The following is a 19,431-nucleotide window of genomic DNA, read 5'->3' as shown; positions in this document are numbered from 1 at the left end:
GGAAGTTCAGAAAAGATCACGTCATTGTTAGAGTAATAGTACTGTAACGGTCCTCTTTTGTAAAATAAGCTTGCTAAAATACTACAGGAGATTCCATAGGTCAGAGGTAGGTGATGATATGTCACGCCTTCAGCCACAGAAGTAGGTAGCTTCATGCAGACATAGCAATCTTCTATTTCCATAGTTTCTACATAATGCACTAACAGGTTTGCGAAAACATTTAAATGAGTCTGGTTTCTAACTCCATGGTAATGTAGTCGTTCCTCATCTGATGCTTCTAAGTCTCGTTTTGTCTGTCTGAGTGCCTTTTCACGTCTTTCTACACTTCGTGTTGTCAGTTCTTCAATGTCAGGAGTCTGGGTAGGGTCAATATTAGTATTTTTGCTAACCATAAAAGGAATGAAAACTGTTAATCCTATCCAGATTACTATAACTATAACTATACTACATATGCACACCTTGCAGCATGTTTTGCAACAACTGCGGCTAGGTCTACTACTCACATTTGAATCAGACATTTTGGCTCAGAATAAAATTTTAACCCCTCTTTGTGGCTTTGCCCCGGTATTTTTATGTTGAGCAATTTCACGGCGGCTCTTCCTCTTCTTCTGCCGAGTAATCAGTAATCTGTTCTCTGTCGCTTTCGTCAGTAATATCAAGATCTTCAAAGTTTTCCAAAATTAAGTAGGTCCACTCCGGATCCTTGTATTTTTCGTTTTGTCTTTTTATTCGCTCACTCCTTCTCTTGGAGCTATCTTCAGGTATTTCTGCAATTCGGGGACTTTTCCTTATATCTGCAAGTTTCTCTTGGACTGTTTTTATCCTTAATCTTAGTCTCTTAATATACCTTGGCTCAATGTGCTTCTTTTTCTTGAGTCTTTTAGCTGGCACTGTTATTTGGCTTTCTTCTAATGTCCTTTTATTTTCACTTGTTTGTGGCACTTCAATTTCTGCCTTCTCACTTTCTGTCTGACTAGTCCCAGGTCTTGTATCTATTTCTTCTGCCTGGTTACTAAGCTGGCCTTGTTCAGGTGAGTTTTGACTTTGGCTTTCAAATGTCTCTGTTTCTGTGTCCTGAACACGTTCTTCTATTTCTGCCTGATCCTGCTCGAGCACTTCGATCCCTTGATTTTCTTCTGCTCGAACTATTACACTATGTCTAGTCTGTCCCTTTTCGACATCAGGAGTCAGCGGAGGAGTATCGATCACTTGTTCTGTCCCTGTCTGACCTTCTTCTTCGTCCTCAGATTTGATGTGAATCTCAATGATCTGAGGGTCTTCGCCTGTGCCTTGCTCGACCTCTCTATTCCACTCCCTGTCTTCTCTTATTCGCTCTCTTGTTCTGAGTGGGTCTCCCGGAAGGTCGATTATGGGTATCCACTCTTCTGGCCAAATCCTCTGCAGCTCGTCATCAGCTACTTTTGGACCAACAGCGGTGGGATCCTCAGCAGTACTAGTGCTTGGCCACACGTCATCAGTTACCCCTGGACCAACGCCTACGGGACCCTCACTGGGACTGGTGCTCGGCCGTCTGATATCAGCTACTTCAGGACCAACAGCTGTAGACCCCTCAGCTGGACGACCTTCTGCTCCACGTTCCTCGTCGGGTATCACCTTCTGGGTATGGCTGGCATGGATCCACTTGGGAACGCCTGCACACTTCACCGCTGTCGTGGTGACCAGGATTACTTGGCGCTTTTGTCCCCACCTGGGTTCAAGGCAACTCGAACGAGTATGCTTCTTTATCTTAACCCAGTCACCAGGAACCAATTTGTGAACTGGGGTGGTCGGGTTGGCGACGGCGTCTGCCCCAATCTGGCGAGAGATAGAACGCACTTGGTCACCCAGTTGCTTGCAGTATTCAAGTACCAAATCATCAGAAATGCTTAACAGTTTGTATCCTGGTACCCAAGCTTGTCTCATCACTCTTCCCATCAATATCTCATGGGGACTCAGGCCTGTTCTTCGATCTGGAATGCTTCTAGGTCCCATCAGAACAAGAGGCAAGGCATTTATCCAGTTCAAGCCAGTAGAGTCACACATTTTTGCCAATCTATTTTTTATAGTGCCATTTATTTGTTCTACCACTCCAGAAGCCTCTGGATGATATGCACAGTGCAGCTTTTGAGTGATCCCGAATGCTTTGCAAAGCTGGGCCAAAATTTCATTCTGAAAATGAGTGCCTCTATCTGAATCAATAAAGACTGGAACCCCGAACCTAGGTATCAACTCTTTTAGTAGGAGCTTAGCTACTGTTATGGCGTCATTCTGTGTGGCATGGTAAGCTTCCACCCATTTTGAAAATAGGCAGACGATGACTAGGACATACCTTTTCCCCTCAAACCGAGGCATGGTAATGAAATCAATTTGTATTCTCACAAAGGGACCCCCTGATCTCCCAATTTTCATCAGTTCAACTACTGTTCTTTTGCCAGCGTTGAACTGCTGACAGGTCAAGCACCTCTGGCAGAGAGATTCTGCTACCTTCCTGAATTTCTTGTTGTACCACGTCTGTTGAAATACCAAAACCATGGCGTCCCTCCCAATGTGTGATCCCTCATGTATCAATCGAGCCATTGGGGCAAGCAGGTGTCTGGGTAACACAGGCATACCATTTGGGCCCACAATGACACCATCCTCACGTCTCGGTTTACAACCTTGTTCTTTCCACTTCTCTTTCTCTTCCCAGGGCGTCACATGCTGCCATTCTCTCACTTCATCCCATGTAGGCACTTCTTCAAACATTCTAAGTTGGCAGCTGTTTCCAACCCCACCCCGATTGGGATTTATTCTCATTTGATCCATAGCACATTGTTTTGCCACCCGATCAGCAAAGTCATTCCCCATAGATACAGGGTCAAGGCCCTTCTTATGAGCAACACATTTGACCACTGCCAATTCCTTTGGTAATTGGATTGCCTCTAAAAGGTCTTGAACAACTTTTCCATTTCGAATGGGGGTACCTGAAGAAGTCAGGAATTCTCTTTGTAGCCATAATTGGCCAAAGTCATGCACAACCCCGTAACAGTACTGGCTATCAGTATACACTGTTACTTTTTTGTCTTTTCCCAATTTGCAAGCTCTTATCAGAGCGATCAATTCGGCTACTTGTGCAGACTTTACTCCAAATAAATAGGATGCTTCTTCAATTTTGTGTAACGTGACTATAGCATAAGCAGCACTTAGGCCTCCTAGCTCATGCCTCAGGCATGAACCATCCACGAACCATTCCTCATCATGTACAGGCAAAGGAGTTTCTTTTATGTCTGGGCGTGGTTTAGTACTAAACTCTGTCAGGTCAATACAGTCATGCTCATGATCTCCCTTATCTTCCATTACCATTGAGTCAGGGAGTAGAGTGGCAGGGTTTAAAATGTTACATCGGGTAATGACTATATTTGCAGCACCCATGAGAATCCTCTCATATTTAGTCAGCCGACTAGGGGTGAGATACTGAGTTTTCGTACGAGTCAATAGGATCACAACTGCATGTGGAACATACACAGTTACAGGATGTCCCATAATAATAGACTCACTTTGTTCTAAACTGGTGCAGGTTGCAGCTACTGCTTTTAGACATCCAGGTAGTCCAGCAGCCACTGGATCCAAAGTGGCAGAAAAATATGCCACAGGCCTTCTGGTCAAACCATGCTCCTGAGTCAGGACGGACAATGCACAATTGTCACGAGTGTCACAGAAAAGGCCAAACTCCTTAGAGTAGTCAGGCATTCCCAGAGCAGGGGCTGTACACAGGCAATTTCGCAACTGTGTGAAAGCTGTTAGGCTCTCATCATTCCATTCAACTGGGTCTTTTGCTCCTTTCTTTGTCATTTGTATCAAGGGCTTTGCGAGGACTGCGAATCCCACAATCCATTGCCTGCAGTAACCTACAACTCCGAGAAACATTCTGATTTCTTTCTGAGTACGGGGTAACTGCATATTTTGAATTATTCTAACTCTCTCCGAGGTGACTTTTCTGATACCTTTTTCTATCTGGTGTCCCAGATATTTCACTGATTTTGAACAAAACTGTAATTTCTCAGGGGCCACTTTATGTCCCTTTTCACTCAGGTGATTCAGTAGGGCAATGGTGTCAACCACGCAATCCCTATGGCTTTTAGACGCCACCAACAGGTCGTCAATGTATTGTACCAAAACAGATTTTCCAGGTAAGACTAAAGTTTCCAGGCATTTTTTCAAGATCTGATTAAAGATAGAGGGGCTTTCTGTGTACCCCTGGGGGACCCTGTTCCAGACATATACGTTACTGTTGAAAGCAAATGAGAAAAGAAATTTGCTATCTGGATGCAATGGGATCGAAAAGAAAGCATGACATAGGTCGATCACAGTGAACCATTCAGCATCCCAGGGAATCTGATACAGGATGACTGCTGGGTTTGGGACAATGGGACAGCAAGGAACCACAATTTTGTTTACCTTTCTCAGGTCCTGCACTACTCGATACTTGCCACTAGGCTTCTTAATGCCCATAATGGGTGAATTACACGGGCTACTCATTACTTCCTGTATGATGTTTGCTTCTAGCAATTTCTGTATTTCAATAGCAACACCTGCCCTCACTTCGGCACTCATTTTGTAAGGCTTAGTGTTAGGGTAAACTGCATTTTCTTTCATTGTTATCTGTATTGGATCTATATTTTTCATTAAGCCTACATCCTTTCCAGTAAAGTCCCATACTTCGGGCTTCACTGTCTGCTGGAGTTCTTCAGGTAAGTCCTGTATAGTCAGTCGTTTTATTTCTGAGTCAGGTCTAATTAACATTAGCTTGTAGATACCGTCTTCATCTGGGGTTTGAATTTCGACGCCCTTTGGTGTGCAAAAGATGGTACAATTCATTTTGCACAGCAAATCACGTCCCAGTAAATTTACCGGACTGGTATCACAGACAACAAATCTGTGCATTTGCTTAAAGTTTCCAATTGAGATCTCCATGGGTTCGGTAACAGGTGTACTAATCAATTGATTAGATACTCCTACTACTTGGATTGCTTCTCCCGAGAGGGGTAGGTTTGGAACGTCCACTGTTCTCACAGTAGAACGGGTAGCACCAGTGTCCAATAGAAAGGTGACATCATTTCCATCAACCTTTCCTTCAATGTATGGCCCTGACTGGTCTACCGGCAAAGAGGCACCAAGTACGCACTCCTCGTCCTCCCCTCTCAGGCCCCGTCAGTACTGGTCATCACAGAAAAACGTATCGCTCAACAAATACTGCGAAGTTGCTGTATTTCTATCTTCATTGCCTCCCCAGACTTCTACATCATCACCCTGTGGTGACTTCCCTTTAAATATAGGCTTTGGCGCTCGTGGCACTTGAATCGTTTTTACCTGCTGCTGGGTCTTTCTTTGCTTTTCCTTCTGCGTCTGTGGAATTAAATCAGGTGTTTGGGCATTATCATTTTGTAAATACGGACACTCGTCTCGCCAATGTCCAATTTCTCCGCACTGATGGCAGGGAAATTTCTTTTTGGCTTCCTCTCTACTCATTTTAGGTCGGGGCTTTCCTCCATTCCCTCCCCCAGGACCTTGGTTCTGAGTAACTTTATTTAATTTACTCAGTTGCTTTTCTTGCTGTTCTGCGAGCTTCACTTGAGCCCACATCACCTTTTCCTTCAGGGCCTTTTTCTTTTCTGCCATTTCGTCCTCACAGTACTTTGCGTACCGTAGGATCTCATCTAGCTTTTTGGTATGCCAACAGATTTTATTATCCTTTATCCACTGACAAATTTCGGGTCTTAAACCGTTTACAAACCTGTAAATGAAGTGGGTCATGTCCTTCATCTCGATGTTATCTATACCACTGTATGTCTTGAACACCTGCAACAGCCTTTCATAAAACGAGTGCACTGTCTCGTCCCTTTCCTGCGTGGTTCTATCTATCTTGGTCCAATCAGTTTCCTTTGCAGGTACCTTTATTTTCAAATGTTGAATTACCTGTTCATACTTCCTCATCACTTCCTTTGATGGTTCCCCTGTTTTTTCATCTCTCGGGTATTCCTCACTAGGCCAGGCTATGGCTATTTTACACTCAGTCCACAGATCTACAGGGACCACTATGTCGAAGAACCCATCCAGGTCCTTCCATAGGCATTTCTGCACTTTTACAAATCTCTCTACCTGCCGGTACCAGTCGACTGGCTTTTCTCGCAATTTCGGGAAGTCATTTGTAAAGGACACAATATCCTGACGGGACCATGGAACATGTACATATTTTCCTCCTGGTACTTCACGCATAGGGCATAACTGTTCTGGCTTTTCAGCTTCTCTTAGAGCGAATTCGGGAGTTACCTGCCTAGACCTGGCCTCATCTTTTTTCCTAGCCCATCTGGCTTTCCATTTTTCTACGTCTCCCCATTTCTGCAACACTGTCAATAGTTCTTTGACCTGTGCCTTTTTCCCTGATATATTCAGGTTTTCCAAATCCTTGTCTGAAAATTCTGCTCGGTATGGCTTCTGCAAGGGTTTCGATTTTGAAATGTCTATTCCCATACTAGCAGCAGTATCTGTCAATTTTTCATGAAGTACTCGGACATTGCGGGTAAGACTTTTGCACATAAACAACAGCTCTTCTTCAGAGTAGGTATTTAATCTGTCTAATCCTACGTTTCCTGCCATTAATTCTTCGATTTCTACTCTCAGTTTGTAGAGGTCTAAAGGTTTCGTTTGCGAAGTTTGTTTCTCTAATTCTTGACTCCATCTTTCGATTTCCTCAGGTGTGACCAAAGTGACACTTCTAGTACCCGAAGTCGATTCCATCTGAATCTCCCTTGTATTGAAAGGATTATGTCTTTTCTGCATCCTTTTCCCTGTATTTCTAATGGGCAGATCCAGCAGTGAGACTTCAGACTCACACTCACTCGTCTGTTCATCTACAATTAAGGGTTCAGGTCTGGGCTGTGCTATGACGGGGGTAATGACTGGAGGTTTTGGACTTTCATGCCGATCCCCGTACAATGAAACCACAGGTCCGATTGTTACTGGGATTGTCAATGCTTTAGGACTGGTATTTAACTGGGTCATTTTATGAATGATCTCAGCTCTCTGTTTTGCTAGAACCTCCCGCTCCTTCTCTTCCAGTAATCTCTCTAAAGATTTGTCATGTAACACCTGCGGGGTCAGTGTGGGAGCATAACTTGGGGCAGTGGGATGAGTCTCACTAGGTCCTTCACCATAATTTGGTTTTGGGAATAAACTTCCTGATCCTAGGGACCTTCGTCCTCCTCATACTGTGACTGTAATAACGGCATTCCTGAACTTGAGGGTCTCATCTCGCCTCCATAGGGAGGTCGAGAACAAAAATCTCCTTCACGGGAATACCCTGTCTCTCCACTAGCTGACATTCTGGGGTATATGTTTCTGGGATCTATTGGTCCTAGACTCTCGGTATAGGGAGGTATATGGTAACCCCCTCCTACACTTGCGGACCTAACTTCTTCCTGGGGAGGAAGTCTTCGGGAAATATCTCCTGCACTGGAAGGTCGATGTCCTTCATTATAACGAGGCAGACTTCTTGTACATAGGTCATCTAATAATTCATCATCCGACTCTCCGATGGGTACCCAATGTTTAGATTTTTCTAACCGTTTCTGTCCCACAGAAGGATCATCTGCTGGCATCATGGGAAACAACCCTTCCACTATCATTTTGTTGTAAAATAATATTGTGCTTTTAAAATCGAGCGCCGAGGCCACGCCCCCTCACCGAGGCCACGCCCCCTTCCGGCACGCATTTGTAGACGCTGATTGCGAGCGTCTGCCCACTTACAGCGAGTCCTCCTGAGGCGGAAGCCGGGAGTTGAACTCTAGTTATTTTAAAATTGTTACAGCAACTGCTTGCAAATATTGTGCTCTCTGCTTTTTTATATGTGAATTGATTTTACTGTTGTGTTATACTTGGGGGGCTCATCAGAGTTAAGGGGAAAAACTTACTAGGCACTCTGACACCGCTGACACACTCTACAAGCCTTTTTTCGGCACTGCCGCCTCGCCGATTCTAGACGACGGCGGGCGCCATCTTGAGGGAAGCAGGGAGAGCGCTCTAGTCGCGCCATACTCCCGCCCCCTTCTCTCCCCATATTATGTGCAGACTAGCCAGACGGCGCAGCGGGCTGGCGCAGCGGGCGCGCCGGTTGCGCGCCGAAGCCGCGCCTAAGCCAAGCCCGTCTGCGCCCGTCCGCGCTAGGATCGCGCCGAGCGCGGGCCATGCTGCTCTTGCACTCCCTGTCCTCAGGTACGACTCGCCTGTATTGCTTTCCATGCGTTCTACTTCATTTAGTCCTTCCTGTCATGTTTTCGCCTTCTCAGACGACCTTAGGGGCCCCTTCTTCTGTCAATCATGTGGTTGGTCATCCTCTTGTTCCGCCAGCCCTAATGTTTCCCTTCCTTCCCAAACTTGCCTTAAGACTACCTTTTTCAATAGTGGCCTCATTAACGCCAGATCCTTAGCATGTCACGCACAAGATATCCACGACCTTATCGTATCAGCCGATCTTGATGCCCTATTCATTACCGAATCCTGGCTGCATGATGCCTCCAACCCTGATCTTGTAACCGCCCTTCCTCCTGATTTCACCATCATCAGGCAGGACAGACCCATTGGTCGGGGAGGCGGGCTGGCCATCATTATAAAGAAAACATTCAAGTGCCATACACTTGATCTGGCCGCCTTCAAGGATTGCGAGTCCCTGGGATTTGTTATCCAAATTAGTTCCTCCTCTGCCTTCTCTGGAGGACTTGTCTATCGCCCCCCGGAAATGCCACTTCATTTTTGGACTCCCTTGATGAAACTTTGGCAGCCCTCCTTACCCACTATCCCTCCTTCACCCTCCTAGGGGATTTCAATCTTCATTTGGAGTCTTGTTCTGATTCACACTCTCTTAATTTCCACCATTCCCTCGAGATTTTTGGTCTCTCCCAATTAGTTTCCCTTCCCACTCATTGTGCCGGGCACACCCTGGACGGCATTTGCACAAACTTAGCCTTTTTAGAAGTCTCCCCCCCCTACCACAAATATGGACAGATCACTGTCTCATCCCTTTCTCCATCCAATCCAAAACTCTGCCTCCTCCCCCCACTAAACACTCCCATACCCCCTTTCCAGTTAATTGGAAAAAGGTAGCTGAGTGCATCAAACTCAACCCCCTACCGACTGTCCCTCCCCCGCCCATAATGGGTGATGCAACAGTAGACTCCATAAATTTTCATCAGTGGATTGACAGAATGGTCTCTGCTAATTCAATATCTGCCACTCAAAAACCAGCTCGTGGTAAGAAGAAGCCTAGCGCTCCCTGGTATACTCCGGCCCTCACTGACTGCCATCTCAAGTGTAGGCTTATGGAGAGAAAATGGAGAAAGACCTATGACCCTACTGCCAGAATCCTATACATCCTTCAGAGAAAACAATACCTTTCCGATATAAAAAGGGCAAAAACTGTATTTTTTACTCAAGAAATAGATTCAGCCAATCAGAAACAGCAAACGATTTTCAACATCGTAAAATCCTTCACTCATCCCAAGGCTTTGGCACGTGAAATTCCCCCCTCACAAATTCTCTGCGACCAAATCGCCGACTTCTTCGAGGAGAAAATTCAGAATATCCATAAGGACTTCCCCTCCCCTCCCACTCCAACCCAAGAACCCGACTCAACCACGCCCCTACTTAGTCAATTCACACCAGTCTCCCTACAGCGAATGCAAAAAGCCATTTTGGCTTGTAAATCAGGTGCCCCCACGGACTCTTGCCCCCCAGTCATCCTTCACCACCTCATCGAGGCTGTTAATCCTCTAATTAATGCCATTGTGAATCAATCTCTCCACTCCGGTGTTGTTCCCTCTGACTGGAAGAAGGCCATAGTCAAGCCCCTTATGAAAAAGCAAAATAAACCCCCCACCGATCTGACTAATATGCGCCCAATTTCCCTTCTCCCAGTACTAGGCAAAATTACCGAGCAATTAGTCCATGAGGAACTAAAACACTTTGTGGAAAATTTACATATCTTGCACCCACAGCAATCCGGCTTCCGCCCCGGCCATTCCACAGAAACCGCTCTGATTGAGTTGTCTGACACCATCAAGTTCCTGCAAGATGAGGGCAGGCAGGCTGTCCTCATCTTGCTCGACCTAACCGCGGCCTTCGACACCATCTCTCATGCTATTCTTATCAATAGGATGCGTGAGATTGGTGTCTCGGGCTCCGCGCTTGCTTGGATAATTTCATTTCTGTCCAACCGCTCTCAAACGGTTTCCTTAGGCCCTTATCTTTCCGGCGAACGCCCTATTACCTCAGGTGTGCCTCAGGGTTCCGTCTTGAGCCCTCTCTTTTTTAATGTATACATGGTCCCCCTCCTTACGTTGATTGAGTCACATGGGATTCTAGTGACATCCTATGCTGACGACACTCAACTCGTCGTCACTATTGACAAAAGAATCCCTGACGCTGCCATCAGATTCCAAAACTGCCTGTCAGAAGTCTTCTCCTGGCTCAACCTGAATCATCTGAAATGTAACAGCGCCAAAACCGAAATAATACCCCTCGGTAAAGGTACACTCTTTTCCCCTAAAGAGTGGTGGCCTCATAACTCCGAAGCACCACCTAGCGCGGTTGTGTCAGCCCGCAATCTGGGAGTTCAATTCGATGCTTCCCTCAGCTTCGATGAACATGTGCGTATCACCGCAGGGCGCTGCTTCAGCTTAATCAGGCAACTAAAGAAATTCTTTAATTTTTTGCCCATTTCAGCCAGGAAATCAGTCGCGGTTGCGCTCATCCTTTCCCGGCTGGATTATTGTAATGGCCTCCTAGCAGGCATTAAGAAGTCCTCACTAAAAAAATTACAAACTGTTCAACACGCAGCGGCCAGGCTCGTCCTGAAACTCCCCCGTAGGTCTTCGGCCACTGCAGCCCTTAACGCACTCCATTGGCTGCCCCTCCACAAGAGAATCTTGTTTAAGCTTTTAGTCACCGTCTTCAAAGCTAACAAGTGTACGGGTCCAGCTTACCTAATCAAGCGCTTTCAGCGTTATACTCCAACTCGCTGCTTGAGGTCATCAGGCGCTAATTTCATCTCTGAACCCCGAATCAAATTAAAAACAAAGGGTGGAAAGACCTTTTCATTCCTTGCTGTTAGGGCATGGAATCGCCTCCCCCCTAATCTTAGGCATGCCCCCTCAGAAAGCCTTTTCAGGAAATACCTGAAGACATGGATTTACTCTCAATCTGACTCCTCAGTTCTCGCAGCTATCTGATCCATGCTATCCAAGTAGATCTGCTGTGGGCCTAGCGCCAAGATGCTCCCTCCGGAGCGAAAGAAGCGCTTTACAAAAAACCAATAAATATCAAATATCAAATATCATGTTCTGCCTCCACTGTTTCATCTTTTTAGCTCGTGCTTCTTGCTTCAATGTTGGATAAAATTTAGTTAACCCTTTATCCATTCAGGGCTTATCCCTTTCAAAAGCCTCAATTTCCCATTCCTCTAGTGCTTCATACTGCGTTAACCTAGGTCTGGGATGTAAGTCATTCATTCGGGTTCTCAAATTAAATAGAATTCTGCTGTTAAATGTTCCATCTAACGGAAAAGCCAATACTCCGTCATCTTTCGTGTATTTTACCCAATTCTCCAACCATACACAGGTGTTGTACCCTTTATCGAACATCATGAAAGATGCGGGAGTGTTGGGCTGCGGTATGACAACACCTTCTCTAGTTTTAATCGGTTTGTCCTTTTTGAAATAATTCTTCACTTTGTTTACGAGAGACACTTTTCTCTTAGTTCCGTACATAATGTCGTTTTTTACGCCTTTCCACTGATCGTTCTCAAATCCCATATAACGTGGATCAGGTCTGGTATGCGGTCTATACGAATGCCACATACGATTTTTGCGAGTGACTTGTTTACAAAATCACTTCCAATCCGAGTGCGCCTATTATTTTCGTGCGACCAATGAAATGCACGAGTTCAAATAATCTCAACCAATGGGTGCGCGGCCTTTCGCGAGACAGTTCTCACGCTTTGGCACTCACCCCTCCTTTACAATTTCAGCTCTGCTACCAGCTCGCTACGCCTACCAATCCCAACGCGGCACGGAGTGACGTCAGAGCCGCTTCGCGACTGACTCCCTCCTTCACAAGGTAACGGAAACTTTCTTACTTTCTAAAGTGTTCAGTGCTTGGTTATTTAACAACGAATACACATTCGCCACTGTGCTCAAGTGTCTAGACAGGAAAGATTTGTTTTACTGCAAGTAAACTACTTCCATTTACTTTTCACTCACTACGAGTAGATCTCTTCTGCCTACCCTTCACACTAGCATTGGTGAACCTGTTACTCCCCTAGACTCATCCACCATTCCGGGATATATCCGAGCCTAAAGTTTCCCTAGCGAACCCCTTTGCTTTCACTCGAGCTCTGATGAACCTGCTACTCTTCCGGTGCGACCCTCACTAGGTTATGCCACAGTAGGAATTTTGCCAATGAACCTCGTTACTAACATTTATTCAATCATACATTCAGAAAAACCCTAGTCAGTGCTTCCAGTTCTGCCTAACCTGCACCAACTTTCCTTAGAGCAAATGACCTCAAAGCAAGTGGATTCTATTCACCACTCGCTATTCAATTCCCCGGGGATTCCTAACAACATGCAAGACGTTTTACGTACGAATGGATTAATACATATAACAGTATAATAACAAGAACAACAATTTTAAAACATTTCATAATTTTTCAAAACAAGCATTCCAAGTGAGTGATCAGATCACCTGAAGTACCTATTCTCTTATAGCAGCAGATAAGGCTTCCTACCTAGCAGCATCCGACTTTAGCTAGACTAACTAGCCCTACCTAACCTTTAACTATTCCCTAACCATCCTCTGCGCTACCAGAAAATTACTGCTAGAGATCGCGGGTCACCCGACCAATAATGTCGCCACTTCTGGCTTCGGGCCCATATACTTTACTTCACCATATACATTGATCAGATGACCACGCAATCTACTACCAATAATTGTGAGTTCCCTTTCGATTTATTTCCAGTGTACCCAACTTACCATCCACCGTTATGGGTACCTATGACCACGATGGGTCAGGGAGCTAGCTGTAAAAGGAAAGGCAGCAAAATACAAACCCAAACATTTATTTACTTTATTTTATGAAATGACCACAGACAACTGGAAGTTTTGAAAGTTTATCTTAAATTCAAGTAAAAGACAGTCATACAGCTTTATCAAAAGAAATACTAATGCGACAGGGAACCCGCTAAGTGAGAGGAAAACTAAGATAAGGGCAAAGTGAACACGCTATAAATCTGAGTTACTTTAGTCAGTTTTATGAGAGAGAAACCAAGACCATATCAGGAAATTGCAAACTGTAATACAGAAAATGATTTCTAAAAGGTAGGGTAACATAGGAACACGCTATGAAATGAAATTGCAAACGATTTTATGAAATGCAATGGGTTGCAGGAGAAAGCATGGAAAATTATTCACTTGCAAAGGTATGTCTTTATTAAAGCAAAGACGGAAAAATAGGAAGGTGCAGTTTAAGGATTTCAGAGCAATATTTACCTAGACTGGTGTGAAAACCAACCCTGGCCACGGGTCAGTTAAGGACAGGGAAACCCTCAAGGAAGGATAACCCTCAGTGGGACAGCAGGTACAGAATGGACACCTCAGGACAGGACAGGAAACCCAGATTCGGATCAGGACAGGACCACCAGGATACGACCAGCACCCACAGTTCGGAAGCAACGCCTGCGCTCCACCCTCTCTGCAGCTATCAGTCAGGACCCCGATTGGGTCAGCGAATTCCCCAGCAAAGTGCTCCGCCAGCACTTAAGGTTCAGTAAAACCTTCAGAGTCTATGGTCAAATTTCGGACAGAGAGCTCCGCAGCACCTCTGTATCAAGTCACCTATTGAGTGCGTTGGGTCAGTGACAGGTCAGCTATTCAGACAAGTCGGACGATTTCTCTAGCTAAACCTAGGCTAGATATACTGTTTTGGGACAGGGTACCACCCCCCAAATGTTGCAAAGTGTCAGAATCCCCAAATTTCGATTGGTCCTAAGGTAGGATTTGGTTAACACACCAATCTGAACAGACTATTACAAGCCCTACATCTTAGGGTGCCGCCTAGCAAGATTGGGGTTCCCACGAGAAGTCGCAGAGAATACAATGGAAAGAATACAATTTGATACAAATAGAATACAATCATGATGCCTTGGCTGGGTGAAGGTGCACGTTCCCATGCTGGCGCTGGCATCAACCTTCTTTGGCTTGGTTTCAATGTCACCGCACCATCGAGTGATTCTGCGCAGAAATACCCTCCAAGATGGACTCCCCAGCCCCGTTACCCCTCAGTGTCGAGGATACATGAAAAGTAAGCGAAAACAAATTAATACATAGAAATAAATGAATGTATTACATGTTATAAGTTTGTACTTTAGTTTCATCATTATAAAAACATACTATGCATTAGTGAATAAGTGCAACGAATAACATCACAGAAGCAGCAGCACAAAGCTTCAGCACGTTAATACAAATATGCGCCATCTTGTGTCTATTACGCATGCGCACCCTTTCCCTTCAAAACTATCTCTAAGTGTAGTCACGTGAGTGTGACTGACGCATGCGCAGAAGAGGAAAGTCAAGCAGCGGCCATTTTAGGGACACAGATTAATCGTATTAGTAAAACACATATGCAAGCGTCTCTATGATACATATATATCGGAAATAAAGATATTAGTAAAACGTACAATTCGTTACGAGGTTACAACGGTTTCGAGGTTCATGAATCGAGCAAGTCGCGATGCGAAATCTTGCTCTATCAGCCTCATATATCACTAGGGTCTCCATGGAGGTTTGGGATCATACGAATATCAAGCATGAGCTTACCACCTTTCCGTCCCCACTAGCCCCTTTCATGGATAATGTTTTAAGCTTGGGTGGGGGCGCACAATTATGAAGTCCAAAAAGAGCAAAATAATTTTTGTAAGTCCTTTCTTTATTTGTACAAAAAGTTTATTAGTTGCAGAAGTACGTTGATTTCATTGTATAAAAGCAGTTGGTCAGCTAACGCGTTTCTCTCCCATACAGGGAGCTTCCTCAGGGCTTTTGGCCGAATTATGGCCTCACAATTATATGATGGTTAGTCAAGCAATCGCTGTGAAGTTCTTGTCGGGAAGGATTGGACCCAAAAAGTGTTGAGCAGATAATCAAAGACGGATCCTTTTGTGGTGTGTATCTCAAACCGTCCCGTTACTTCTCAATGTAATAGAGAGAGTTCCTATTTTGTTTTAACGAATCAGTGTTTGAAATGCGTCCCTGGATCAGGACCTTTTCAAAGTTTGTGTTATAATAATTGGTCCGATTGGCAGTGCATCACACCGTCTCTTCCCGATATGACAGACTCAATTCTTTGTATATATATATATATAGAGTTGGCGGCTCCGTTATCGGATGGGGTCCCTGAATCAGGACTTTAGGTCCAATAACTACGTCCTCCAATGCAGAGGGTCCGGCTGCCGGACCCTCTGCATTGGAGGATGCCGTTATTTCAAACACTGATTCGTTAAAACAAAAAAGGAACTCTCTCTAAGAACTTCACAGCGAGGTTGCCGGAGGTTGAGAGGCTCCGCTACCTGCATGCGCGGCACTGGGTGCTTAGCGAATCGGTACATTCTAAGGCGGATAGGCGGTTATCACCGTATGAACACTGATTAATCACATGCACATCCGACAAAAAACTCATTTCAGATTTGTATAAGATGTTGCAGGCTAAATACCCGCATACCTATAGCTCGGGGAAGGCGCGCTGGAAAAGGGAACCGGGGAGGACGTTCAGCCATAAGGAATGGAAGGGCATTTTTTATAGAGCCAGACACTCTGCCTATCACATGGGTCTTACAGTTACACTCACCAAAGTTGCCACTTATTGGTATTATACCCCTGAACGGCTGCATGAGATGGATCACTCTAGAGAGGCAACATGCTGGCGGGATTGTAGTCAGGTGGGCACACTGATTCACTTGCTTTGGGACTGTGTTCATATTCAGGGATATTGGAAGCAACTTTTGGATAAGGTGGATGCAACAGAAATCCCGCGATTTCCTTCGTATGTATTGTTGGGCCTACCATACCAACTCACATATCCACTGCGCTCCCGCAGGGGTCGCTTGATTGCGATTGTGTTAGGTTCTGCCATGCAGAATATCATTTCCCATTGGCATACTACACATATTCCTACATTTCAAGATTGGCTCTACCACTTGTGGGTTGTGTTGGGCATGGAGAAGATTTCATTGACTTTGGCTGGGGATGGGGCCAAATATGCTGAGCAGTGGCAACCCTTTCTGTCTTTGTTGGCCTCAGAGTTTCGGGAGGTCACTTGTCCTCGCTTCTTGCGATTGTTGCTCCTCTCTGATGTGGGGGACTCGATGACAGGCTAGTGGAGAGGAACTTCTGGATGACTGGATTGGTGGACTTGGAACGTGGGAGTAAGGTGGGGAGGGGTGGGTTATGGTGGGTGGAGGGGGGTTTTGTTTGCTTGTTGTTTTTCTTTTATTCAACACTGATAGTTTGCACATACTAAACGCCCTTTTTCGAACCTTAACCCACGCTTTCGAATGGTCCTACGTGTTTCTTTTAAGCTTTGACATTCGCTATGCAATGGCTGAAAGGAGTGATATTGATGAACGCTTTCATGTATGTGCTCTGATTTTTCAATAAAAAGATTTAATACTAAATGTTGGACTTGGCCCTTCTGGCAGGTTCTCCCCTAAACCTTTTGCTTTTTAATTGTGACCTGGTGATAGTGTTTTTTGGTTTCTGCGCACTTTACCACTGTGTCCCAGGGTAGAGTGCGTGCGTGTGGTAAGGTTGGCCTGCCCTCCAATAGGAATGCATGGGGAATGTATGTGTCCATCTTAGTTCCTGATGCGTGGGGAGTGCAGGTGCGAGTTTGGTATGTGCGGACTCTTGTGATTAAATGCTGCACGATGATGTGTGCAGCATGATTGTGTCTAGTGTGAAAGTGCCACTTCTAGAAGTTGGCATATTTGTGTAAATTATGTGAATTGGCTGTCTGGCATATGATTGGCTGGAGCTGGCTGGTGTGCCAGTCTCCAGGAGTCAGGATGGGTCTGCCCCAGTGGTGAATGGGAGATCTGCATGTTAATGTGAGGGAGGGGTGCACCTGAGACCTGAATAGGGCTGGGCTTTCCCCACACAATGCTGACTCCGCCCTCTGTGGTGCGTCTAATGTCCCTAGCCTGGCCAGTGAATGGAAAGGGTGGCTGAGCACAACAAAGTGCTCCAAAACCAGTTGCATCTGGTTTTACCTTCACCCTGCACCTAAGGACAAAGGAAGGCTGTGTATAAGAAGGGGCTGTGACCCCATGTAAAAGGTTCTCTCTTGCGGATCCTGTCTTGAGGGAGGCCTGCTGCTGCTGGGCGCCAGGAGAACCGCCACTGTGACTGCCTCCCTGCCTGGAGGGCCCTGTGAGCTGGCACCTGGGCCCAGCCTTTGCCCCCCCCCCCTGCCTGCCTAAGGACTTTCCTGGACTTTTGTTGCTGAACTTGGCCCTGTAGCACCAGGGAGCGCTTGATTTGCTTTTTAGGGCTCGCCTGCTGATGCGCTTGCGCATAGCTGGCGAAGCTTGATAGTGGCTTATCCAGAGTTTAACCACTGGCGATTCCATGCAGTGCATGTGCGCTTTTTAGGTCATTGCGCAAGCGCAAGCCCTAAAAAGCGCGTGCACAATGCCACCAGCCGCCTGCCTGCCTGCCTCGCATTACCACATCAAAGGCAGCCCAGCCTCCCTCCCACAAGCTTCTCAGCGTGCGCTCTGCATGTCTCCTCCCAGCGCGTTTGTCATCCCCTAATTATTCACGGCCGGCCGGCCGTACTTTCAGTTTCATGGCCGCCAGTATATCTATTGGGCTTTGTTTACGCATTTGCGTTTTACCTTTACATGCATTTGACATATTTACAGTTGCATTACATTTTACATTTATTTCGAGATTTAGCCATAGGTAGACTAAAATGATTTTTCCTGACACACACAATTTACAGTGAAGTGCTGGAGCCATGACTGAAACCTAGGTCCCCAGGTTCCTTAATAGTTACATTTGCCACTAAACCATATCTAATGAAGCATTTAGTTGTATTCTTGTGTTGAAATTATTTTTTATTAAGTTTCATGAAAATGTCAATGAGAATGATTTGTGGAAAAAAAACACGTTTTTACCTGCTGGCTGGAATCGTGTCTTTTTTTCCTGTTCTTTGCGTTTGGGCTATATTTTAGTACACTTGCTCCCTAAAGTGCTTGAAATTATAAATGGCATTTCTGTTGGGTTCCAGAGGTTCCCTCGAGGTCTGTTTAATCTGTAACTCCGCCCGAGGCGCTCTGCAGCATCCTGCTGGAGTGACCTCCTTTTCAACTCTTCTTTGGCAGCTGCACTGTAGAGGTATGATGTGCCAGCATCCTCTGATTGTCAACAGACCAACCCGACCCGTGCTGCCCCTCCCCCCGCATCTTACTACAACCGCGGTGCCCTTTTGTACTCTCACCAACTGCGCTCTGCAGTGGGTGTTTTTGTTGAATATTTTCAGTTATTTCATTTGGTGCGTAGAATACTGCTAAATAGGAAATGACACGTTAGGCCTAGCAATTAACTATGAAAACTGCTTTTTGTAGACTTTCGCTGTTCTTGCACCACGTTTGCTCTTTCCAAAGGAACCGAAGTTTAAACTATAAGGTTACATATTTAGCATGTCCAAATTGATCCTTTTTCCACTGAAAGGCAGGCTTTCGTGTTTTCCGAATGAGCTTCTCAACCCTAGTTCGAAGAACAGTGACAAAACTGCGCATGCGCCTCATGCTCTCTCTGACCACATGTTTGTTGGGGCAGGTAGAGGAGAGCTCACATCCAAGGTCTATCAAAAGTGGCATATCGTCAAAGGTTACAAGGAATGGTGCAAATCTGCTCACAAGTTAACTTACAGGAAGTGAGCGAATGCAGCAAAGGGCATTAACTCTCTATCTACCTCACTAACTCACTCTCTCTCTCTCACTACCTCACAACCTCACTCTCCCTCACTACCTCACTCTCCCTCACTATCTCTCTCTCTCTCACTACCTCACAACCTCACTCTCCCTCACTACCTCTCTCTCTCTCTCTCTCTCACTACCTCACTCTCTCTCTATCTCGATCGGCCTACCTCACTCTCTCTATCTCACTACCTCACTCTCTCTCGATCTCACTACCTCACTACCTCACTACCTCACTACATCACTACCTCACTCTCTCTCTATCTCACTACCTCAGTACCTCACTACCTCACTACCTCACTCTCTCTCCCTATCTCACTACCTCACTAAATGTAAATGACAAAGCTATTAATTTAGCTATTTTCAAAAC

At 45.5% G+C, this 19,431-nt stretch overlaps 1 protein-coding gene across 1 annotated transcript in view; it reads left to right on the top strand.

Moving 5' to 3' along the window:
• MYO1H (myosin IH) overlaps positions 1-19,431 on the top strand; it is a 749,175-nt gene that overhangs the window by 139,335 nt on the left and 590,409 nt on the right. The gene's annotated exons all lie outside the window — the stretch shown is intronic.

Source organism: Lissotriton helveticus, chromosome 11, assembly GCF_964261635.1.
Source record: "Lissotriton helveticus chromosome 11, aLisHel1.1, whole genome shotgun sequence".
In the NCBI taxonomy this organism is placed as follows: Eukaryota; Metazoa; Chordata; class Amphibia; order Caudata; family Salamandridae; genus Lissotriton; species Lissotriton helveticus.
This window is presented reverse-complemented; position numbering and strand designations above follow the sequence as displayed.